Here is a 26877-nt window from a genome sequence, read left to right as displayed (position 1 = left end):
CAAGAGGACCAGTTAATTAGCATTATGGAGCCGCTACCAACTTGCACATTGCCTTGTTAACAAGTGGGGTTCATGGCTTCGTGCGGTCTGTGCTACCATCAGTGCTTACCAACTGAAACCGGGACTCATCTGAGTAGGCCACGGTTATCCAGCCGTCCAGGGTCCAAGCGATATGATCACGAGCCCAAGAGACGCGTTGCATAGGCATTCGCGTGGGTAGTCTGCTGCCGTGGCCCACTACCGCCAACTTCCGGCGCACTGTCCAAACGGATACGTTCGTCGTACGTCCGATATTGATTCCTGCTGTTATTTCATCTAGTTGCTTGTCTTTCAGCATTGACAACTCTACGCAAACACTGCTGCTCTTTGTCAAGTGATGGTCGTCGGCCACTGCGTTGTCTGTGGTGAGAGGTATTGCCTGAAATTTGGTATTCTCATCACTCTTGACACGTGGAGCTCGAAATGCTAAATTCCTTAACGAATTCCGAAACGAAATGTCCGTTGCGTTTATCTCCAACTACCATTTCGCATTCAAAGCCTGTTAATCCCCGTCGTGCAGCAACAGTGACGTGAGCACAAATGACAGCTTCGCCAACCCACTGCCCTTTTACACCTTGTGTACGCAGTAGCATCACCATCTGTATATTTGCATCTCACTATCCCATAATTCATCAGCCCAGAGTAAGTACCCGTGTATTTTCTCGTACAGCCCCTCCCCCTGCAGTGACTTGTAAGAAAGAATCGTAGATTTCCACGCAACGTACCAAACTTGCCTTATATTAGTCCTTGGATTTGACAAAAAAGACGAAGACTTGACTTGTCATTAACTTACACCGAATGCTTTGCTCGCGTCTTTATTTCGGAGCAACCTCGCTGCTGCTTTGAAAGCATTGCGACTGTACAAATGTCGAAACTACGCACATAGAATAAGCGTGGACGTGAATCTCTCTGGTCTCTACTTGTGGCTCGGTAAACAGTTAAGTCTGTCCTGTCAAATGCGTTTCTAAGAAAGTCCCGCAGTCAGTACACCATTGTGGAAGATCTTGAGTCCCAGTGCTTGGCACAAGACTTACGTCCTTGAATTAATTGAATGGGCGCAATTAGCTCCCATTAAACGAGAGTTAATGAGGGAAGGGATCCAAGAACGGCGACAGTCTGCGAAGATAATCGGCGAGTAACTGCGCGAATGTTGCGTAAGTGGCCCATTGAGTGCCATCAGAGGTAGTGAAACTCGCTCTCCTCGTGAAATTGGTTTAGTGGGTGAGTAACAAAGTCCACATTAGACGGAAGGGAAGAAAGTGGACGTTTATTTCTTGGTAAAACTGGCAAAATGCAAGAGGCTAATCGTGCAGCATTTGTGACAGTGTAACATATGAAATTTGAAAAAAAACCTGCACGTGAAGCTCAAAGAAAAATGTACACGCAAGATTTGTTTTGCGTAAAGTATTAATATACCGACGTCCAGTAATGAAAAATTAATGTCCCTGTAAATGGTTCTCACAAAATAAAACCTGCAAATAAATGAGACCAATAAGATTTTTTTGAAGCAGATAGGTACTTTACCGGATGGTTTACATTATAAATACTTCCGACTCAATCCAGTGGTAGCTCGTAACTATGCAATCGCAACGGCTCGTTTTCAGATGCCGGTTAATCGGAACTTTTCGATTCCATTATAGTGTACGTTCTCTTGTTTCAGTTTTCGCTGTTGAAAATGACAAATCTGTCTACGGACTATCAGGCAGTGAGAAGCACATTTGACATGGCGTGTCCACAACAAGTCGTTGGAAGTCAGATGCAGAAATTTGAGCGAAGCTGCTCTACAGTTGTCCATAATTGCGAAATTGATGCCGGTGCATGATTCAGTGCACAGAGTGAACTCTCGATTACGTCCTATGAGTGGTCCACGGGATTCATGTCGGGCGATCTGAGTGGCCAAATCATTCACTCGAACTGTGCAGAATGTCATTGAAACCATTGAAACATTTGACATGGCGTGTCCACAACAAGTCGTTGGAAGTCAGATGCAGAAATTTGAGCGAAGCTGCTCTACATTTGTCCATAATTGCGAAATTGATGGCGGTGTATGATTCAGTGCACAGAGTGAACTCTCGATTACGTCCTATGAGTGGTCCACGGGAGTCATGTCGGGCGATCTGAGTGGCCAAATCATTCGCTCGAACTGTGCAGAATGTCACTGAAACCAATCGGGAAGGCCGGTCGGAGTGGCCGGGCGGTTCTAGGCGCTACAGTCTGGAACCACGTGACCGCTACGGTCGCAGGTTCGAATCCTGCTTCGGGCATGGATGTGTGTGATGTCCTTAGGTTAGTTAGGTTCAAGTAGTTCTATGTTCTAGGCGACTGATGACCTCAGTAGTTAAGTCCCATAGTGCTCAGAGCCATTTGAACCAATCGGGAACAGTTGTGGCCGACTGAAATGGCGCATTGTCATCCATAGATATTCCATCATTGTTTGGGAACATGAAGCCAATGATGTCCAATTAGCCGAACATAACCATTTACAGTCAATGATCCATGCAAACACAGCCCACACCATTACGGAGCCACCACCAATTTGCACCGCGCCATTTTGATAACTGGGGTCCATGGTTTCGTGGGGCTCTGCGCCACACTCGAACCGTACCATCAGTTCTTACCAACTGAAATCGTGACTCATCTGACCAGGCCACGGTTTTTCATCCGTCCCGGACCCAACCGAAGTAGGAGAGGCGCTGCAGGCAATATCGTGCCTTTAGCAAAGGCACTCACGTCAGTCGTCTGCTGTCACAGCCTATGAAAGCCATTTGGCTGCACTGTCCTAACGGATACGTTCGTCGTACGTTCTACGTTGATTTGTGCTGTTATATCACGCCGTGCTGCCTGTCTGCTGGTAACTTCACGCAAACGCCGCTGCTCTCAGTCGTTAAGTGAAAATCTTCGGCTACTGTGTTGTCCATGGTGAGAGGTAATGCCTGAAATCTGGTATCCTTGGCACACCTTATACAGTGATGTTATACTGAATTCCCTATTTCTGGAATGGAATTTCCCATGCGTATAGCTCCAACTGCCATTCCGCCTTCAGAGTCTGTTAATTCCCGTCGCGTTTCCGTAATCATAGCGGAAAACTTTGCTCCGCCGTTGTTTTCTACCTTGCGTACACCATACTATCGCCATAAGTATATATGCATATCGCCATCCCGTGACTTGCGTCAGCACATTGTTTCATCTCTGGGATGAAGTTACAAGGCGATATGTTCACTGAAGTGAAAAAAAATCTCTAAGTCAGTTACATAAATCACGCGTGGGACATCTGGTTTTAATGCCAGCCTTCACCTCTCTATGATGTGAAGATTCTCCCCGCATGACACGTCACCACGGTGGACTGTGGGTCCCGTGTCCCAGTTGGATAACTACTTGCACTAGGTCGTTGAACTACACGAAATTATTATTTATGCTCAAATGGCTATGCCTGAGGACACCGCGGTCAGACAGTAAAATGCACAAAATCAGACAGCACATCTCATTGTCAAGTGGAGTAACAATTGGCTCCTACACATATTTCACGGCTACACTCTACCAATGCTCAGAATTCAGTTTTTATATTAAATAGCATCTACAGCTACGTGATTACTCTGCTATTCACAATAAAGAGCCTGGCAGAGGGTTCAATGAACCACCTTCAAGCTGTCTCTCTACCTTTCCACTCACGAACGGCACGCGGGAAAAACGAGCACTTAAATTTTTCCGTGCGAGCCCTGATTTCTCTTATTTTGTCGTGGTTATCATTTCTCCCTATGTAGGTGGGTGGCGACAACGTTTTCGCAATCGGAGGAGAAATTTGTGATTGAAATTCCATGAGAAGATGCCGTCGCAACGAAAAACGCCTTTGTTTTAATGATTGCCACTCCAATTCACGTATCATGTCTGTGACACTATCTCCCCTATTTCGCGATAATACAAAACGAGCTGCCCTTCTTTGTACTTTTTCAATGTCATCAGTCAGCCCCACCCGTTGCGGATCGCACACCGCATACCAATACTCCAGAATAGGGCGAACGAGCGTGGTGTAAGCAGTCTCTGTAGTAGACATATTGCACCTTCTAAGTGTTCTGCCAATGAATCGCAGTTTTTGGTTTGTTCTACCCACAATATTACCTATGTGATTGCTCCAATTTGTTATTTGTAATTGTAATCCCTAAGTATTCAGCTAAATTTACAGCCTTCAGATTTGTGTGACTTATCGCGTAATCGAAATTTAGCTGATTTCTTTTACTACTCATGTGAATAACTTCGCACTTCTCTATATTCGGGGTCAATTGCCACTTTTCGCACCATACAAATAGCTTATCTAAATCATTTTGCAAGTCGTTTTGATCATCTGCTGACTTTACAAGACGGTAAATGACAGCATCATCTGCAAACAATCTAAGGAGGCTACTCAGATTGTCTCCTATTTCGTTAATATACATTAGGAACAATAGTGGGCCTATAACACTTCCTTAGGGAATGCCGGATATTACTTCCGTATTACTCGACGACTTTCCGTCTATTACTACGAACTGTGACCTTTCTGACAAGAAATTCACGAATCCAGTCGCACAACTGAGGTGATATTCCATAGGCACGCAGTTTGGTTAGAAGGCGCTTGTGAGGAACGGTGTCGAAAGCCTTCTTGTAGTTAATGGCAATAAATCGATCCAATACACATTTGTGTGCTAAATAAAGAATTGAGGAATATTATAGAGTTGTTGTTGGGGCGATGCATTTCCTACAATGTGACAGTATCAAGATGCAAGGAATATAGTAATACACGAGTAGTCATCTCCACCCCCGATTGTTGGCAGAATTGAACTCTCATGTACAAAACGGCTTCAAACGTCTGACTATTTTACAAATGGAGTTAATGTATTAAATATTGAACATCAAGCATGTAAGGGAGAAGGAGTTAAGAACAAGTTTATAATTATGTTTGTAGTTTGGAAGTAACTAAGTGCTGTCATTCTTAAATGCTGGATGAATATAGCCTGGCTAATTCACGCGCCCTGAGTTGCGCTGCCTTACGGGACACGCTATACACAGTTTCTACCCTGTAATTAAATTACATGGAACGTTGAAAATAAAGTTGTTCTTGATCCTGCAACTGATTAGTTAGGCAAACTTCAGCTGGGGCCTAGCGCCACAAACCGGGTTCACCGTTTAGTATCATAGTGTGACGGGGCAGTCAGCTGCCTTCTTTAATTAACTACAGCTCAGTTCCAGCGAAACCTCTGACTCAGCAGCGGACGTTGTACCAACAAACAGCGTGGGCGTTTGTACACAGTAAACGCTTTGTGCTTGCGTCCACAAATATCCTGAACAGTCTAACGTTTATATCCCCGTCGAAAAGCGATGTTGCATTTTTTATGCATTTCTTAAATTTCTGTAGACGGTAACTGTTTATTACCGTAACGATGTGTACATATAACTGTACTCAGTAAAGAGCTCCTTGTTTGATAAAAGTTTAAACACAAACGCAATTCATTACAAGAGCGAAACATCATTTCTAAACCTACATGAAATCTATAAACTCATGACTATTTTGCAATTCACACTTAAGTGTCTGGCAGAGGTTACTTCGAACACTTAACTCTCTGTGCGAGCTCTTGTATATCTTACTTTATTACAATGATGATTTCTTCCTATGTAAGCTTGCACCAGTAAAATATTTTCGCATTCAGTGGAGCAAGTTGGTTGATCTAAATTTCGTGAAAGGGTCTCGTCGTAACAAAAAGCGCCTTTGTTTTAATGACTGACACCCCAAATCGCTTACCATATCCCTAACACTCGTTCTCCTATTTCGTGTTAATACAAAAAGGGGTGCTCTTCTTTGTACTTTTCCGATGCCTTCCGTCAACCGTATCTGCTTAGGATCCCTTACAGCACAGCAGTGTTCTGGGAGAGGACAGACAAGCATGGCGTGGGCAGTCTCTTTAGTAATTCTGTTGCAAATTTTCTTCCAGTAAAATGCACTTTAGTACGTCTTTCCCACAACATTATCTGTGTGATGGTTACAATGTAAGTTGTTCGGAATTGTAGTTCCAAGGTATTTAGCTGAATCGAAGGTCTTTAGATTTATGTCAGTTATCGTGTAAATGAAAGATAACGGATTTCTTTTAGTACTGATATGCAATACCTCACACTACTTCTTCAGAGACAACCGCCATTTTTTGCACCATTACAAGTGTAATATGCTGCGAATACAAAGAAAGAAAGATCCTTTATCATTTAGCTACAATATAGGTCAGCAACTGGAAGTAGTTAATTCCACAAATTATCTGGGAGTAGGCATTAGGAGGAATTTAAAGTGGAATGATCATATAAAGTTGATCGTCCGTGAAGTAGATGCCAGACTGATTCATTGGAAGAATCCTATTGAAATGAAATCCGAAAGCAAAGGAAGTAGGTTACAGTACACTTGTTCGCCCACTGCTTGAATATTGCTCACCAGTATGGGATCCGTACCAGATAGGGTTGATAGAAGAGATAGAGAAGATCCTACGGAGAGCAGCACGCTTCGTTACATGATCATTTAGTAATCGCGAAAGCGTTAAGGAGATGATAAACTCCAATGGAAGACTCTGCAGGAGAGACGCTTAGTAGCTCGGTAGGCCTTTTGTTAAAGTTTCGAGAACATACCTTCACCGAGGAATCTGGCGGTATATTGCTGTCTCCTACGTATATCTCGTGAAGAGATCATGAAGATAAAATCAGAGAGATTGGAGCCCACACATAGGCATACCGACAATCTTTCCTTCCACGAACAATACGAAACTGGAATAGAAGGGAGAACCGATAGAGGTACTCAAAGCACCCTCCGCCACACACCGTCAGGTGCCTTTCAAAGTATGGATGTAGATGTAGATTCAGATATCTTGTCTAAATCGTTTTTAAATTGGTTTTGATCATCTCCGGACTTTATGAGACAGTAAATGACAGCAGTCATCTGCAAGTAATCTATGAGGGCCGCTTAGATTGTCTCCTAAACGTTTGTATAGATTAGGAACGTCAGAGGGGCTGTAACGCTTCCTTGGGGAACGCCAGATACCACTTTTGTTTTACTTGATGACTTCCAGTCTTAAATCTGGATGTCTGTATGACGATCTGAAGTGCTGTACTGTCGACTGCGAGTCCAAGGCATTAACGTTAACCAATGCGCCACCTGGTCCCGCAAGTATGTGATAATAGGTCTGTAACAATTTAACCCTGTGTTAAATATAAAAGTAGGCTTCCGCGGACATTGTCACAGTCATTAAAATTTTCTGGGTTTGTGACCTCATTGCCAATATGTATAACTACGGGCGTTTCAGTCACTGTTGCAAGTGACCTCCTTCGGGGTGTTCGTGTTTACCCTGAGTAAGATCCCTTGCAGCAGTGATCGAAACGTCGGTAGTTTTACATGTTGACAATGCGGTCACAAACCCAGGAAAATTTTATTGACTGTCCATTGCTTTATGCAATTTCTCAGAATTTCTGCCCCCCTCTTCCCCCAAAACAGACATACGTCTTTTAACACCTAGTAACCTCTGACGTAATGCATGAAAAATGGCCCGTGCCTGTGAAGAGACTACCTGCAGCAGGAGCTCCCAAACTTGTCTGACGAAACACGTTGAAAACCCTATTACTTTCATGGAACACCTAGTTTACTTTGAAGGTTAATAACATTTTAGGAAATAAGAGAAACTTGTTTTAGACAGTGAGTTTTTTTAAATTTTAAATCACAGCTAATAACACAGAAATCATAACAGGTTAAAAAACCGTGTCGTCAAAATATTTAACAAAACTCCTTGTTACTAATAGTGTTTCGCGGAGCACTTACTGACTTCCCACGCTACATCATTGTTCCGTAGAACACAGTTTGGTAAACACTGACCTACAGTAACACTTGTTTCTCGTTATTTCCCCAGAGGCAAAGTTTTCCAAGAAGTATTACTGAACCTATAGCTCAAAGGAGTTCGTGCGGTTGCCGAATGAGCTACCACCGGTCAGTGCAGTCCTTACAAAAGTTTGATATGGAGGCTCACAAAATATACATAGTGTTCTTGGAAAATGGTCACATAAAACATTAAAATTAGAGAGCATTTCAGACACACCGAATTATCAGATATATCGGATAAAGACCATAAGACAAAATAAGAGTGGTGAGACTATATTCTTTCGTAGTCGCTCCATTTGCTAACTCAACAAGGCAAGAGGTTGGTTGTAAGACTCGTCCGCCACGTAAAGTGTAGGCGTAGAAAAATACCGTGGAATCGCAAGATTGATTTAACAGGAAAAAAAAAAAAAACTGGTCACCTTCACCTCTAGAGCAGCGGTGAGAGCTACTGTTGCTTTGTCACAGCTGGACTGCCTTCTAGAGAGCTAAATTAACGTGCCCGCTGCAGGCCACTACATTTGTGTTTTCATCTCTTACCTGAAGTATACAACTGGAATTATGTCGTGATGCTCGCCAGATATTTCTCTCCTCCTTTTGCTCCCGAGATAATGGCTTTTTTCCCCTTGTAACAACTTCCACGTCGGAGTAAACAACATCGTACCTGCGACCGCAGGGCCGCAGAGGCTTAATAAACTTGGCGGTAACTTCGATGAGGTTCTGGGAAAGAATGCGTACTACAAGAAAACGTGCCAACGTATTCTTCCAGAAACTAGAAGTTTTGTAGAATTTACTGATGCCTCCGTCACTGTTTTGTAGAAGACATTCATATTTATAAAAGAAAAGCACAAAATATCGGATTAATTTTCTTAGTTTTAATTGACTTAATTAACAGTTTTAGGCTTACAAAGATATCATATGACAATAACTATCGGCGTAAGAATATATAGCATCACTGAACAACTTCCAGACGAATGTTATACACGGAGAGTGGGATGAGAAAACAGTAATACACGCTGAAACAAGAAAATCGACACATCACGAAGGAATTATCCGAATGGGATGGAAATCGGTAGACGTGATATACATGTACAAACAAACAAATGATAATTTCAGGAAAAAATTTAGCAAGTCAGTAACGCATTTGCCCACCCTTGGCCCTTACGCAAGCAGTTATTCGGCATGGCATTGTTTGATAGAACTGTTAGATGTTCTCTTGAGGGACATCGTGCCAAATTCTGTACGAGTGGCGCCTTCGATTGTCAAAACTACGAGCTGGTTCGAGGGCACTGCCCATAATACTCCAAACGTTCTCAATTGGGGAGCGATCCGGCGACCTTGCTGGTCAACGGAGGGTTTGGCAAGTTCGATAAGCAAATGATTAGCTTTTCAGAGCATTCACACAAGGTTGGCGCCGGTGGCGACACCTACAACGTGCTGACATGAGGAAAGTTTCCAGCCGATTTCTCATGCACAAACGGCAGTTAACCGGCGTTGCCTGGTGAAACGTTGTTGTGATGCCTCATGTAAAGAGGAGAAGTGTGTAGCACCACGTTTCCGATTGTAGCCTATCGCGATTGCGGTTTACCGTATTGCGACATTGCTGCTCGCGTTGGTCGAGATCCAATGACAGTTAGCAGAATATGGAATCGATGGGTTCAGGAGGGTAATACGGAACGTCGTGCTGGATCATAAATGGCCTCGTATCACTATTAGTCGAGATGAGAGGCATCTTATCCGCAGGGCTGTAACGGATCGTGCAACCACGTCTCGATCCCTGAGTCAACAGATGGGGACGTTTGCAAGACAACAACCATCTGTACGAACAGTTCGACGACGTTTGCAGCAGCATGGACTATCAGCTCGGAGACAATAGCTGCGGTTACCCTTGTCGCTGCATCACAGACAGAAGCGCCTGCGATGGTGTACTCAACGACGAACCTGAGTGCACGAATGGCAAAACGTCATTTTTTCGCATGAATCCTGGTTCTGTTTACAGCATCATGATGGTCAATTCGGTGTTTGGCGACATCGCGGTGAACGTACATTGGAAGCGTGTTACGACCCTTGGCTCTACCCGTGATTCGATCCCTACGAAACCCTACATTTCTGCAGGATAATGCACGACCGCATGGTGCAGGTCCTGTACGGGCCCTTCTGGATACAGAAATTGTTAGATTGCTGCCCTGGCCAGCACATTCTCCAGATCTCTCACCAATTGAAAACGTCTGGTCAATGGTGGCCGAGCAACTGGCTCGTCACAATACGCCAGTCACTGCTGATGATGAACTGTGGTATCGTGTTGAAGCTGCATGGGCAGCTTTACCTGTACACGTCATCCAAGCTTTGTCTGACTCAATGGCCAGTCGTACCAAGGCCGTTATTACGGCCAGAGGTGGTTGTTCTGGGTACTTATTTCTCAGGATCTGTGTACCCAAATTGAAATATGATCACATGTCAGTTCTAGTATAACATATTTGTCCAATGAATACCCGTTTATCATCTGCATTTCTTCTTGGTGTAGCAGTTCTAATGGGCAGTAATGTAAATGAGCCCCAATGGCAAGCGAAGACATGTCTGTAGACGCTCCGGACGGCAGTGGGATTCTAACTTGACTGTCGCTCGCCATATGGCTGGACAGCTTAGGTGATGGTCTGGGGTGCAATTTCTTTTCATAGAAGGACCCCGTCAGTTTTCATTCGCGGCACTCTTACAGCACAACGTACGCGACGATATTCTACGTTCCGTTTTGTTGCTGTTCATGGCAGAGCCATCCTGAACTTACATTTCAACAAGATAAATAGCCACCCGCACACTGCGAGAGTTTCTACTGCTTGTCTTGATGCTCGTGAAATCCTACCTTGGCCAGCAAGGTCGCCGAATCCCTCCCCAGTTTAGAATGTTTGGAGTATTATGGGCAGGGCCCTCCAATCATCTTGGGATTTTGACTTTCTAATGACAATCTAAGGCGCCAACTAGGCAGAATTTGGCGCTACATCCCTCTGGAAGTCATTCAACAATTCTAGTCAGTACCAAGCCCAATAACTGCTTCCATTTTGAAGCTCTTTCCCTTGAATAAATCATCGAGTTTTTGTGAAATTGTAATCATTTGAAGCTTCCTGTCAGATTGAAACTGTGTGCCGGACCGAGACTCGAACTCGGGACCTTTGCCTTTGCGGGCAGGGTATGCAGGAGAGCTTCCGCAAAGTTTGGAAGGTAGGAGACGAGGTACTGGCGGAATTGAAGCTGTGAGGGCCGGGCATGAGTCGTGCTTGGGTAGCTCAGTCGGTAGAGTACTTGCCCGCGAAAGGCAAAGGTCCCGAGTTCGAGTCTCGGTCCAGAACAGAGTTTTAAACTGCCAGGAAGTTACCAATTTAGCGCACACTCCGCTGCAGAGTGAAAATTTCATTATTGTAATCGTTTGTTTGTCTGTACATGTACATCACATGTACCGATTTCCGTCAGATTCGGGTAATTCCTTCCTGGTGCGGCGTTTCCTTGTTGTCTTATTGTTAGAGGGTATATCGTGCTCGCATTCAACCAAAAATGTTTTCTGGTCTGTTGATTCATATTCAATTTGTCGACATGCCACACACTCCGTAGTTGTTTTGCGAGGTGCCTTGGACAATCTCCATTATAGTTTTGTTTTTGTTCTAGTGCTTACTATATTGTGACCCGCATCGGATTATTGGAAGGTATCAAGGTTTATGCTAATTCCCGTACTTAATATAGTACTTATTTCAAATTTCGGTGGATAGTCCTTTTCCAGTCTTAGGCTGCGGTCACAGTGGCACTGATATGGGCGCTTCTTCGACGACAGACATCGACCGATCTTTCCTAATCAGTACGTCAGAACGTGCGTGGTCACACTGTGACAGCCCGAACGTACAGACTTCGGTCGAAATCGGTGAAATTCACATCAGTTTGGTTTCTTGGGTCTAATAGATCGACGCCCTTGTCACACAAGAAATAATGACTGTCAGAAACTAGAGTGCATAATTTGTTAATGTGGGAAGGGTGACGTGTCATATGCTTATAGTTACTATAGTGGATAATTTTTGGGTTGTAGTACATGAGTATATATGTCTACAAATTTTTATCACTGTCGGAGGGCTGTTTTGTGCCTGTAGGCTGGTGGTTCTGTTATATGAGGTGGATTGCGAATATAGTGTATTATATTTTTCACTTTTCGCTGCTTTAGATGTTCACAATATCTTACTCTAAACTTTATGCTCGGCTATCACACGTAAGCTAAGTGACCTTCATTGAAGGGTAATTAACGTATGCCGGCACATCTTCAACTAAATACAGAAGAAATGAATGTTTATAATCTTGCTTTTCAAGGTCGACACAAATCATGTCGAGTATATTCGTAAAGCTTATCTGATTTACAGCACTTGCTACTTTCTTTTAGAGACAGGTACAGGCCATTCACGTGCATACGCCGTATTTTTTATGACAAAAGCCGCAGTGCAGCATTATTCTCAAAGCACAGTGCGTTGTGGCGTCCATCCCACCCTAGGCGGTTAAACACTATCGATTGTAACCGAACGACCTTGACGCCGCCAAAAACTGAAGGAGATGTTGCGCACTGACGACCGATGTTACAGGGCGACCTCTGGCGACTGTGAATGCAACGTTGCCCGTGTTGTGTCGCCCATGAGCGTTGTGAGAAATCGGTGAATTTGCTTCTGTTCCTCAGGCTCGGAAACCGACTGAAAGGTAGTGAAAACTCTTTTGCTCAGTTCAGCCGTGTTTCTGCTGTCCCACAGCCCAATTGTCAACCGTGTGACTATTGCCACACGTTTCGGCACAACATTATCCCATTTTCAAGTACTAACAACAAGAAAACCAGATAAAACATTCCTCCTCATACCAACAAGGATTACAGACGTCCTGCGCTACAGCCTACCTTAAAAAATATCATGCAAATTATAACAAAAAGGGGTTGAATTGCTTTCAAGACGGACAACAAATTAGGAAAGAGGCTGAGGCATAAGATCGACACAGATGAGAACTGGATGAGGAAATCGGGAGTGTGTGAAGTTAAAAAATAATCCAAATGGCTCTAAGCATTAACCTAAGGACATCAGATACACCCATGCCCGAGGCAGGATTCGAACCTGCGACCGTAGCAGCCTCGAGTTTCCGGACTGAAGCGCCTAGAACCACTCGGCCACAACGGCCGGCAGTGTGTGAAGTAAAATGTCAAAATTGTGAAGCGAGATATGTGGGACAGGCGAGACGGAATTTTAAAGTTGGATTTAATCAGCATAATAATAGAAAGAACGGCTCGCCAGCTGTAGAAAAGCATCTCAAGGATGAGCAGCATTCGCTGGTGGGTATAACGGAAAGCATGGGGGTGTTGCACGTTGAAGAAAATGGGTGGTTGCTATCTAATGTAGAGGAGGTAGAGATTTATTGTGCATTGAAAGAGAAGTGCGTCAGCATTTTAAATGAGAAAACGGGATTGTATAAGGGCACTTCTGAGTAATCTTTAGCGATATTCTCCTTAAGAAGCAGCCACCAACATATGGGGTATGCCAAAAAGAATCTTCCGATTTTAAAAAAATCATAACTATTATGTTATTTGAGACATGTGCGTGAACAACGCACCGTTGGAAAGAGCAAACTCTGGAGTTTTAGAGGGTTCCCACTATATAGCAACGAGGTGCCACAACTATCGTGTCTGGACAACAGAAGGTGTTTTGCGCAGTGCTGGTCAGTAATAATTGTTCAGCGTGACTTTCCTACTAGGTATGGTGTGGATCCTCCTACAACACAGAACATCAGACAATGGCATGAACAGTTCCGAGAAACAGGTTGTGTAAAGGCAAATCGCTGGGCCGTCCCTGAGTTTGTGGCACATACGTCGAACGCATCCACCATTGTTTCACAAGGTTTCCGCAGAAATCTCTTCGCTGTGCAGCTCGACAGCTCAGCGTGCCACCGCTGTCCGTCTGGCGTGTATTGCGTCGACGTTTACACATGAAACCATACAAAATTAAGCTACTGCAATCTCTTCGTGGACGTGACAAACAACAAGGTGTGGAGTTCTGTAATTTCATTCTTGACAAGATGAGAGGATCACAGTTTTCTTCCACGCTTAGTGTTTAGTGACGAGGCGACATTCCGTTTAAATGGATACATGGATCGTCATGATGTGAGAATATAGGATACGTAAAAATCACATGAAGTTGTACATGAGAGCGAGTCTCCAAAATTTAATGTGTTTTGTGCAGTTTCACAGGAAAAGGTGTCCGGCCCACTGTTCTTGGCCGAAAACACTGTTACAGGAAGCACATACTGATATGCTTAAGAAATTTCTTGTCCCACGATTGGAGACTGATTTGAACGACTTGATTTACCAGCAGGATGGGGTTCCCCACACGGGCATCTCGAAGTGCGTGAACTGTTAAATCAAAGGATTACTGAACGATGGATCGCTTGCACTGGACCAAATGATTCAACCTTACATTACTGGCCTCCAAGGTCACTGGACCTGACTATGTGATCATTTCTTGTGGGGCTTATAAAAGACTCTTATGTGCTTCCGTTATCAACTGCAATGAATGAACTGATACATCGCATAATAGCAGCAGCTGTGGAAGCTGTAACTCAAGACATGCTCGCTGCAGTGTGGGAACAATTTGAATACCGCAACGACATACGCCGTGCATCTCAAGGGGCATATTGAATACCTTTGTAAAGGTATGATGATTTTTTTATTTAGTTTCCCGTTCATCAAAAACAAAATTCATTGTATGAGTTTATTGATTTCAGAAATAGACGTGCCAGTTTGGAATAATGTTTTTGATACAACCCGTATTTTACCTGCTGACAACATATATATTCAGATTGCAGCGTACAGGTAGTTTAAAGTTAGAATAGGCTCTCAAAGATTTTATGACGGACAGTAGTATGGTCGGTGCTGGGCGTTAGGCTTGAAGTAAATATCAACATTGGAAAGTGATGGAATCGGCTTTCAGTTTGCAGTTATACCTCGGGAATGGTGTACGCACCGGATTGTGATGTTTTATGGTCTGACTTGACAATGCACGTGTGCAGCTTGTTTCTAAGTTGTGAGAACGCCTAATGGCGTAACACATTTTTTATTAAAGAAGGTTATAGCTCAGGACGTCTGTAGTCCTTACATGTCTGTTGGTATAACGAGGATTGCGTTATCTGGTTTTCTTGTTCTTAGCACTTGAAAACGGGATGTTATCTCGAAACATGTTGTAACATTAATGACACTATTGACATGAAACTTCCTGGCAGATTAAAACTGTGCCCGACCGAGACTCGAACTCGGGACCTTTGCCTTTCGCGGGCAAGTGCTCTACCAACTGAGCTACCGAGGCACGACTCACGACCGGTCCTGTATGCTGTTTTCACAGTAAAAAAAATTTTTTTTCAGGTTTTTGGACCTCTAAGGGACATAGGATTGAAGTTGTTAGTTTTAAATGAGTAACTGTTGAAATATGAACTTTTATTTTATTACTAATCACACAGTTAAATTGGCTTTTGTATGAAATATTTCGAAACATTTTGGAAAACAAAGCCCTACGTCACAGGCTTCACAATAATATCGCGTGTCTTTTTTCCTTGAAACTTTACCATATCTGGCCTTGCTTGTTTCTGCGCATACTTTGCACCTCCTCTGAGGCCACTTAGACAGTTTTGTGGGTGGAATTAATTTTGGAAAATGTCTTCCGCTTAGTCTATTGATGGGTGAACTATTCTGAGAAGTGCATGAGTCTAAGAGGCCACCTTTGTGAACCATGTTCTCTGCTACCTCTGTAATGTATTCATCCAGATGTTTGCTGTATTTCGCGACGTTTTGTACAAAATTTATGGATTTAGTCATGAGCACGAAAACGTTAAAGAAAACTTTTTTTCCATCACTTTATTTTTGTTCAAAAGGATAGTACGCCATTAGCTGGTCGCTTTGATCCATACCAGCTTTTTTACTATTGTAGTCCAAAACACAGTCTGGATTCATTTTTTTCCCCACCAATCCATATTTAGTTTTTACGCTGACATTTGTTGCCGTCATTTTATCCTTTGCTGTCAAAAGATAAACGTCTCTGTTGTCCTTCCATTTTACAAACAGTAAGTGATCTCGTCTGCGAAACGAAAGTTCATTTTTTTTCAATTTCTGGTCATCAAGATCCCTTGGTAGTCCTTTTCTATTTTTCTGCACAGTGCCAACTGCCTTAGTTCTTTTCCCCCCACAAACAATCCTGTAAATCAGGGCTGGTGTAAGTAAAATCGGTCCATGTATAATGTGTGACCTTTATTATGAAACGAATGACATAATCTGTCTACAATGTGTAAAATGCTGTTATTGGCATTAGACTGTTTCCCAGAATAAATTTCACAGTTCAGGACGTACCCACTTTCACATAGCATAAAAAATTTTACGCCATATTTATTAGGCTTATTTTTCATATACACTCTAAAACTCAGTCTACCACGAAAAGGGCAAATCCCTTGGTCTATAATTATATTTTCGCCTGGCTTGTAAGCCTTTCTACTTTGGGTCACGCATCTGTCGAATACAGGTCTCACCTTATCAATAGGATCGTGACCTACCTGGTTTTTAGGAATATATGTTGCGTTATCTACGAGATGTAACATTTGTAGAATTGACAAAAATCTCTTGGCTGACACTTTGCCGCAAATGAGGACTGCAACACAGGATTTGTTGACCAGTAGTCAGACAATTTTGGTTTCTTGACTAGGCACATACGCAAAATAATACCAAAAATTTAAACAGTTCACTGAGTTTCACTGTTGTCCACTTACAGCCACACTGACTGAGGCTTCAGTTTTCCTGTAGTACTTAGTGTCTCTATAGTCATTCTAGCGTAACGATTTGTGTCTCGTTTGATCAGTCTCACCACTTCTTCATCGAAAAAGTACGTGAAACAATCAAACACTGAAGAATGTTGTTCAATCCCATCTTGAATTCCACAGGATTCAGAGAAAAACAGGAAGCTTGGGAGTGATTGTATCGTCATCTGACCATTGGCCAGAAGAATATGGCAAATTGCAATGACCAGTTGTGTTTGTTGTGACAACGATGTCAACAGCTCATCTTCAGGTCTTCCCGACGGTTCACCGTCCGGGGGATCGTTTTTATCTATAAGAAAATTCGTAAAAGTAATCTTTTTTCTGTCCAGGAATCAAACCACAGAATTACAGAAAATTCGGACAAAAAATAGCTTACCATCACTATTGTCAAAATGTGCAATTTCTTCATCTAATTCTAATTGTTCAATAAAATTCTATTTCTTCATCTCGCGAAAAAAAAGCGCAAAGCTATCAGCGGACAACAATCTAAAGTTTCGAACTGCCGCTCGCCTGTTGTTAAGTCGAGCGTGAGCGCGGCAAAGCAAATGATTCAAAATATAGTCCTGTACCACTTTCAACAGTGACATGTGCTGCCATCTGTAATTTTTTCTTGGTAGTAGGATAACCAGAGAGTACTTTTAAACCTACAGAATATGAAAGCCATGCGCTGTGAGTCGTTAACATGGCTGGTAATCGGCCGACGTACACTTGGTTCAAGAATCATAAAAGAAGGCTGTATACATGGAAGAAGCCTGGAGATACTAAAAGGTATCAGATAGATTATATAAGGTCAGACAGAGATTTAGGAATCAGGTTTTAAATTGTAAGACATTTCCAGGGGCAGATGTGGACTCTGACCACAATCTATTGAATATGAATTGTAGATTAAAACTGAAGAAACTGCAAAAAGGTGGGAATTTAAGGAGATGGGACATTGATAAACTACAAGAACCAGAGGTTGTACAGAGTTTCAGGGAGAGCATAAGGGAGCAATTGACAGGAATGGGGGAAAGAAATACAGTAGAAGAAGAATGGGTAGCTTTGAGGGATGAAGTAGTGTAGGCAGCAGAGGATCAAGTAGGTAAAAAGATGAGGGCTAGTAGAAATCCTTGGGTGACAGAAGAAATATTGAATTTAATTGATGAAAGGAGAAAATATAAAAATGCAGTAAATGAAGCAGGCAAAAAGGAATACAGACGTCTCAAAAAATGAGATCGACAGGAAGTGCAAAAAGGCTAAGCAGGGATGACTAGAGGACAAATGTAAGGATGTAGAAGCTTATCTCACTAGGGGTAAGATAGATACTGCCTACAGGAAAATTAAAGAGACCTTTGGAGATAAGAGAACCACTTGTATGAACATCAAGAGCTCAGATGGAAACCCACTTCTAAGCAAAGAAGGGAAAGCAGAAAGGTGGAAGGAGTATATAGAGGTTCTATACAGTGGCATTGTACTTGAGGACAAATTATGGAAATGGAAGAGGATGTAGATGAAGATGAAATGGGAGATAAGATACTGCGTGTAGAGTTTGACAGAGCACTGGAAAGACCCGAGTCGAAACAAGGCCCCCAGAGTAGACAACGTTCCATTGGAACTACTGACGGCCATGGGAGAGCCAGTCCTGACAAAACTCTACCATCTGGTGAGCAAGATGTATGAAACAGGCGAAATACCCTCAGACCTCAAGAAGAATATAATAATTCCAGTCCCAAAGAAAGCAGGTGTTGACAGATTTGAAAATTACCGAACTATCAGTTTAATAAGTCACAGCTGCAAAATACTAACTCGAATTCTTTACAGACGAATGGAAAAACTAGTAGAAGCCGACCTCGGGGAAGATCAGTTTGGATTCCGTAGAAATGTTGGAACACGTGAGGCAATACTGACCCTACGACTTATCTTAGAAGCTAGATTAAGGAAGGGCAAACCTACGTTTCTAGCATTTGTAGACTTAGAGAAAGCTTTTGACAATGCTGACTGGAATATTCTCTCTCAAATTCTGAAGGTGGCAGAGATAAAATACAGGGAGCGAAAGGCTATTTACAATTTGTACAGAAACCAGATGGCAGTCATAAGAGTCGAGGGGCATGAAATGGAAGCAGTGGTTGGGAAGGGAGTGAGACTGGGTTGTAGCCTCTCCCCGATGTTATTCAATCTGTATATTGAGCAAGCAGTAAAGGAAACAAAAGAAAAATTCGGAGTAGGTATTAAAATCCATGGAGAAGAAATAAAAACTTTGAGGTTCGCCGATGACATCGTAATTCTGTCAGAGACAGCAAAGGACTTCGAAGAGCAGTTCAATGGCATGGATAGTCTCGTAAGATGAACATGAACAAAAGCAAAACGAGGATAATGGAATGTAGTCGAATTAAGTCGGGTGATGCTGAAGGAATTAGATTAGGAAATGACACACTTAAAGTAGTAAAAGAGTTTTGCTATTTGGGGAGCAAAATAACTGATGATGGTCGAAGTAGAGAGGATATAAAATGTAGACTGGCAATGGCAAGGACTGCGTTTCTGAAGAAGAGAGATTTGTTAACATCGAGTATAGATTTAAGTGTCAGGAAGTCATTTCTAAAAGTATTTGTATGGAGTGTAGCCACGTATGGAAGTGAAACATGGACGATAACTAGTTTGGACAAGAAGAGAATAGAAGCTTTCGAAATGTGGTGCTACTGAAGAATGCTGAAGATTAGATGGGTAGATCACATAACTAATGAGGAAGTATTGAATAGGATTGGGGAGAAGAGAAGTTTGTGGCACAACTTGACCAGAAGAAGGGATCGGTTGGTAGGACACGTTCTGAGGCATCAAGGAATCACCAATTTAGTACTGGGGGGCAGCGTATAGGGTAGAAATCGTAGAGGGAGACCAAGAGGTGACTACACTAAGCAGATTCAGAAGGATGTGGGTTGCAGTGGGTTCTGGGAGATGAAGAAGCTTGCACAGGATAGAGTAGCATGGAGAGCTGCATCAAACCAGACTGAAGACAACAACAACAACAACAACAACAACAACAACAACAGGAGCTACGTCTCTCGTCTTTTTGGGGTACTGTCGTCTCGAAAGTGTTAATGCCATATGCTCCCTGTGACTCCGCACAAATGGGCTGTGGTAGTATAGGCCCTCCGAAAACTATTGCCTTGCTGCTGAACTTCGTCACCGAATAGTGATTTGCTTTGCCCCAATAAAGCTTTCGATATTTTTCATAAGTGCGTTATATTTTTCAGTTATTTATATCTGTATAGTTTTGCTATATCGTTTCGTTATTATTTTACTTTTGTCAGGGAACCTCACGGTTCAATGACTGGTGAGCCGTTAGCAACTAGGATTATATCTTCTTCCATCACAATGTCTTTAGATCGCAGAATGGGACAGACAGTGCATTGTGAGGACAGTGAAGTAGTAAATTGTTTTTCGAACGACATGAACTCTTACCCTCACAAGGCACACCTGGCTAGCTTCCGTATCACTGTCACGCGTATTATTCTCAGCTGGTGACAGTACTCTGACGATAGTGTTGTACTGTGGATCGGTTCTTTACTTTTCTAAATAATTACTTTTATGCGTGAATCGCACATTGTAAGTCTGGCAAACTGTAGGTAAGTAATCAGCATTGGCTTGTATGCTTCACTCCGCCTGAATGCCATGCTCGTTAGTTTTTCCATATTGCTCAGATGAAGAACATGACGAAAACCCTTCGATAAGTTTCCACTCCAGTTCGTCACTACTAAAAATACTACAGGTTTCTGGAACTCCACCAAAACTGCAGCAGAATAGGCGATTTATTTTAGTTTGAATTATTTGCATTTCCTGAGCATCATCGTTCAAGAGTAACGCCTACATTTCTCTTGTTAGCAGGTTTAACTGTGCTTCTTTTGTCACAAAAACTGTATAATCTGGAAAAACTCACTTTGCTGTAGCTATTTCGGCAGAATCCTTTAAACAAGCAAATGGTGACCAGAGAGGTCAATAGCTTATGGGATACTTAATTAGGTCAGTTTTACAGAATGCACACTCATCTCAATATGCGCAGGACCAGCGCAATCGCCGGCCGGTGTGGCCGCAAGGCGATGTCGGAGCCGCGATTCTGCAGGATAGACGAAGCCCATGTGACAGTAGGCGAGTATACTGCATGGGGCGTCGTTTACGTTACACGGGAAGGAGTTCCTAACTCCAACGCGAGGGTGTATATGATGCAGTGCTCAGTTCCGATGTTAAACTTATTTTGAACAGAAGCTGGTCCACTAGAGACTACTACAGCAGTCTCTTGCACTCTCTCCAGATTCCAATCGGGATCGATGAATGCCCCGTCCGCAAACTGGCGTTAATGCCTCGTAAAATGTATGTTATGCCCTTTCACGTCTCGCCAACAGGACATGAGACGTTCCGTTCCCGTTCGGCAGGAAGCGAGAGAGCGGCGGCATCGTGTGACATCCCCCAGCTGATGTGCGTGCCTCTCACTTCACCTCATTGCGCTCGCGAGCCGTCGGGCCCTCGGGCCGTGAGTCGTACAACTTGGCGTGTAGTGGCCGCTGCAGCGCGGCAGGAAAACGGTGAGCTGCGCCGAGAGGAGAATAGAACAGGGGAAGGAGAGGACAAGAGAACAGCGGAGCGGGACAAATGGAAGGGGGCCCAGGGTCGGGCGGGTCCCATTAAACGAGGCGGGGCAGCGCCGGCCCCTCAGGAGCGTTTCGCTAGGGAACACGCAGCAGCAGCAGCGGCAGTAGACTGGGGCACACAAGAGTCCGCCGTGTCTGGCAACAGCTGCACACAGCTGAGCGGGACCCGTTCTTTGTTTCCAGTCGGGGACCACTCTTACGGCGCGAACACTGTAGGTCAAGAAAGGCCAAAGAACGGCAGCCAAATCGGAGCCAGTGAAGCGGAAGGCCTTGGTTTCGGTTCGGTCTGCTGGCGGTAACACCAAAGCATTCGAGATTTGATTGGCTTTGGGACACCTCTGGCAGTGTGGACTCCGGGGCGAATGTTCGCTGTCTTAACGCGTAACTGGTGATGCTGGGTGTCAGATACCCAGCTGTATCTTTGAAGCCCCTTTATTACCAGATTATCGTGAGTACATCATTGTTGGTTCCTATACCTTCAAGTCAGTTTGTTGCGCAAGTCGGCCTGAAGCGCGGTACTCAACAGAGCGGTGAGTTGTTTGATTTTATACGCGATTTTTTAAAGTTACCTGGTATTTTTAACCCAACCTCACCAATCGCGGAACTTTTTTTGGAATATTCTCGTATTCTATTTTATGGGTGTATGGCATCTAGCAGGTTTCCTGTGAGAACTAATAACCCTGGATGCCGTTCCCATCAAAGCAGTGAGTTTATTTGATTCCTTATTACTAGAAACTCTGCTTCTTGATAACCACGTTAGTTACCCTGTCTAGCCATTAGCCATATTTTTCACTCTGATGAATATCAGCCTAGTGAATGCCTATGTTATGTACCATGGGTTCCTTGGGAATCCAGATCTAACCAGATTGCAATACATAAAAAATCTTGCCAAGGAAGTCGCAGACCATCATCTCAATCGTCGACTTCTAAACGACCATTTGCCCCGTGAACTGCAGCTAAACATCAGCAGAATTCTCAAGATACCAGTTCCATGTGAAGCCAGACGAGACTTGGGCAAACAAGTGAGGTGTAAGAAATGCCCACCAGGCTCTGACAGAAAAACGAAAAAGGTCTGTATAATAGCTGCAACGTACCGATTTGCGGAGCCTGCACGATTCCTGTATGCCGAGATTGCGTAGAGTAATGGCTTGCCAATTCTTCTGTGTGTAATAACTTGTCAAAAAATGTGCTTTTATAAAGGTTCAGTGTTGCTTTATACTGTAATATTCAAATTTGGTTTATTTGTTTATAAAAAATTTGCAAATATATGTATTTCGTGACATATTACAAAATGTATTATGGATTTACATATATTTGAAAAATTGTCTATTCTGTTCACTGCAAATAATTTTCTGCTGCCAAAAGTTGTTCAGAGATGTCAATAAAAGTTACTCTTGCAATGTACCTAGAAACTTTTCATTTCCCCTTCACCATTGAAGTATGAGGGCCATGGAAATTATTGGGTATCTATAACCCAACCTCACCAGTTGTGTTACAAAAATATCACCTCACGAGTTACGGGTTAATAGCGATTTTCTGTGAATCTGGAACAACTGCTTGTTTCATTTTTTAGGACAACCACAAGTCGCAGTTAGTATGTTTTACTGACCAGTTTCGCTCTTTAATTTAACAGGAGCATCATCAGAAACTCTGAAATTTACTGTTTAAAGTACAATAGGGAAATTTATTGTTTAAAGTACAATACTTGGCTGTGAAATTAAAAAGCGAAACCAGTCAGTAAAACGCACCGATAGCGACTTGCGGCTGTGCGGAAAATTTCAACAATAGTTTTTTTCCTTTGCCAACAATATGGAGAGACCAATGAAGTTGATAGAGCTTTATCGTGAAGGGGAACATTTTTGGCTCCTTACGAACTGCGATTATAAAAACACAAATTGAAAATGTTAGAGCCGTTAGACAAAAATGTGTACAGTGTAAAAAAGAAAATGGAGCCTGTATTCACATCTTTTCGCCGTAAACTGCAAAACGAAACAGCGAAACTGGGAGTGATCATTATTCGTTCTGCTCCTCTTAAGAGGTGCCGTCTTCGGAAGTTTTTGAGTCTACAAAATTCGGTAACAATTCTAAATCAGTAGCACTCACTCGAGATAAAGGTATGGACATTCCAATTCAACTACAAGACAGACATTAATTTGGTCCCGCACACTGCTCATTAATTTGTGAAAGAGAGGTTGTCTTCCAGCGTCGTTCCTTCTTCATCTTTTGTTTCTAATAATCAGCATTTTTTCACTAAAATGCAGCACAAGCAGCGACTGCTAACTCCACTGCTACCCTCATTATATCGGCCGGTCAAATTGTAATGAAAACTCTACTTTACAACAATATAACGAAACGGGAACAACGTTGGCAAGTTATCAGAGACAGCTCCGAATGCGCGTTGCCGAATCTCTTGGACCCAAGCTCTTCATAAGGTAAGCATGAGAAACCGAACGCCAATGCACTGGCGACAAATGTTCGGGCAAATCTAGTGTCTATCATTCATTTGCCTTCCTTGGCCTAGTGTGTACGCGCCTTTAGCTGAGCTGTAGGTGGGCAACCGAGCAGTGAGACCCGGGGGTGGAGCTTACCCGTGTCTACACGAGAGCAACTTCGATGAGCTACTCGTATGAGTCACATACGACAGAAGTATTGTGTCTGTCACTTAACAATGTGGCCGAACTCTCTAGAACACATGAAACGCTACAGAAGTATTGAATCTTAAATTAATTTATTGATTTACAATTTATTCGACATCAATAATAGAGGTAGGGATGTAAATGTGGAAACACAGTTTTGTTTTTGCTGTATAATAGAAGTGTTTACTTCTCTTTTAGCTTCAAAAATTAGCCGAGCCTAATTCATAATGTTTTAGCAATGAATTTATTATTATGAAACACAAAAACTAAATATGTTAAAAATTAAAAAACATTTTCTGCTTGCACAACAACTCATTAATTTTTCAAGAAGTGCGGGTAATGCGGAAACGCCTTAAAATTGTGGGAAACTGACTACTTCAAACGAAGCTATTAAAAATGCTTATTTTTATATTAAATTTAAATTACACAAAAATATTTTTAAACGCAACTGTAATAGAAAATGCTTCATAAGCGAAGTTCACTTGCAAAAATCGCTTATGTAAATATGTCCATTTCTGGCACACAAAGAGTGACTCCACTCCTCACACACTACACACTTAATCAAAAATTCTCCCCAAACGTCTTTGTAAAATGCGCCTCCACAAAAAATACAAATTGCGTCTTCTTCAGCAGGTTTTTCTTTTCCAACTGGAAGATCCAAATCTGTCTTGCCTGAAGAGACAGTTGGTGCACTGGGCTCCTCATCTGAATCCTCAGATAACTTAAGCCTTTTTTTGCACGGTTGTCTAGGAGGAGTTTCACGTTTTCTGTTGCTTTTGGCAGGTGCCTTAGGAAGCTTCTGTTTACCCTTCAGTAAGGAGTCTTCAAGGCGTGCTTTACAAGGCGAAGATGTCAAAACAGCTGATGAACCTTGCTTACGACTTCTGTTGGAAACCTTCCTCTTTAGAGGAGGGATTGGCACTATATCTTGTGGAGACACACACGTGGTTGATGAGGTATTGGACAACGATGGTGACCTGCTGCTTTCTCTTTGGCCATCTTCACTTGGGCTCTCAGTTGTCACAGGTCTGAATGCGTTCTGAGCAGCTATAAAGTTGATTTCTGCAAAAACAGTCCTGTCACATGGGAAAATTCCAGTCTCCAAAAATTCTTTTGCAGCAATAGAACCAGTCTGGCACTTTAGGTAGGATTTCCCAAACAACTCAGATATGTCATATGGTCCTAAGGGCTGGTGCTGTGCCACAACCATTGGCGAACATAGCGTAATAGGTTTTTAGGGTGCCCATAAAGGTCTTATCCAGTGGCTGAGTTTTATGAGAGGTGTGAGGTGGGATGCTCACGATTGTAACATGGTTCTCCCTTGCACGTTCTATAACTTGAAGGTTTCTGGCATGTGTGTTATGCTTATCAAGAATTAACAACACAGGAGATTCTTTTGAGGATTGTGCCTTAGAAATGAAGTGGTCAAACCTCTCGGAGAAGAGCTCAGTTTGAATCCAGCCTGAAGGATGGCATTTACCAGTTGTTCCAGGTGGTGCTCCTTTCCGTAGAGTATCAGTCCAGTTCTTCTTGGTATTGGTGGTATGAAAGTACCGCCAGCCCTCATACAGAATATGACAGTCACCAGGGATCCTCGCTCTGCTGATGTGAGGGCACCTACTTGACGTTTACCTTTTAGTCCAATTACATGTAGTATTCTGCTCTGGACGAGAGAGAGCCCAATCTAGTCCACATTGTACACACGATCAGCACTGTAGGAGTGTTTACTGTACTGAGCTTCCAAAATGTCAAAAAACTTGTCTACATCTTCTTTGTTGAACCCGTTTGCTCTCGAGAATGATGTCCCCATAGGTTTGTGGATTGTGAGTTTATTTCTGTGTCGTCTAAGAAAAAGGTCAAACCAAACTACCTGCAGCATTTGAAGTAAAAGGATGATTAATATTATTTATTTCCGCTAGCTGGTATGCCAGTCTCTTGATATGTAATCTGGTAAGGCCATAGAAGCGATTATCCATTTCAGCGAGATACTGCACCAACTGTTTCTCAATAGCATCAGGTAGTACAAGCTTACGTTCAAGTCTCAAAGACACACATTCTTCAGGTGACATATCACTATGCACAAACCTTTGAAGTGTCGTCTGAGGTACACTGAAAGCTTTTACTGCTCTTCTTAACCCCATCTGCTTTTCCCTTACGGTTATTATAGCCTTAATCATGTTTTCAGCATCCCACTTCATCACAATAGCTCTTGGTTTCCGATCAGTTAGCTTTCAAGGCATCTAGGAACAGACGCAAAACGTATTAGAAGTGATGTATTTGATGATGGTATTGTGGAAACGTTTCGACAATGCCATCGTATGTATGCTTCCCCATTACCTACACAATGGCGATTTTAAATTTCCCTAGATTACATTAAGCAACTATCCCTTTAAGGTTGACAAAGGACTGCTAAAATCTTCTATGCACCTCCATTTATAAGCTATCAGACGTCAGGAAAGATAATTATGAAGTATGTAAATAAATATAATGCCAAAACTTAGCTCGAAAAAGATTTAGAAAATGCGCGAACGTAAATTGCATCACTGTCACGGCGTCTGTTGCTCAACTGACTGCTAACCCTCTACCGTGACAAATAGGAACTATTGCAACAATTTCCGGCTGCCCCGCTAGAGTGCAGCACTCTGCAAGCCAGATACTAGACGTTTCCAATTGCCCACACGCTTCCAAATTTACACCCCTATACGTTAACTGTCTATCCTTGATTCTCTCTGCAATCTCTGTTCCATAAATACAGGAGTACAATGTTGGCTAGCAATAAGAGTAGCAAGGGCGTTGCGGTAAGTTCGTAAAGATCTCATTACACTGCTTACCGTAAGTTCCGTGTGATAGGAGA

General features: G+C 42.8%; 1 protein-coding gene and 1 non-coding gene across 2 annotated transcripts in view; one reads left to right on the top strand and one right to left on the bottom strand.

The window, feature by feature from the left end:
• Positions 1-26877, top strand: part of LOC126266778 (hexosaminidase D-like) — a 903571-nt gene that overhangs the window by 39871 nt on the left and 836823 nt on the right. The window lies entirely within an intron of this gene.
• On the bottom strand, positions 15196-15270 carry Trnas-cga (transfer RNA serine (anticodon CGA)). Its single transcript has one exon. It is a non-coding gene; the product is annotated as a tRNA-Ser (tRNA).

Source organism: Schistocerca gregaria, chromosome 4 (assembly GCF_023897955.1).
Source record: "Schistocerca gregaria isolate iqSchGreg1 chromosome 4, iqSchGreg1.2, whole genome shotgun sequence".
Classification (NCBI taxonomy): Eukaryota; Metazoa; Arthropoda; class Insecta; order Orthoptera; family Acrididae; genus Schistocerca; species Schistocerca gregaria.
This window is presented reverse-complemented; position numbering and strand designations above follow the sequence as displayed.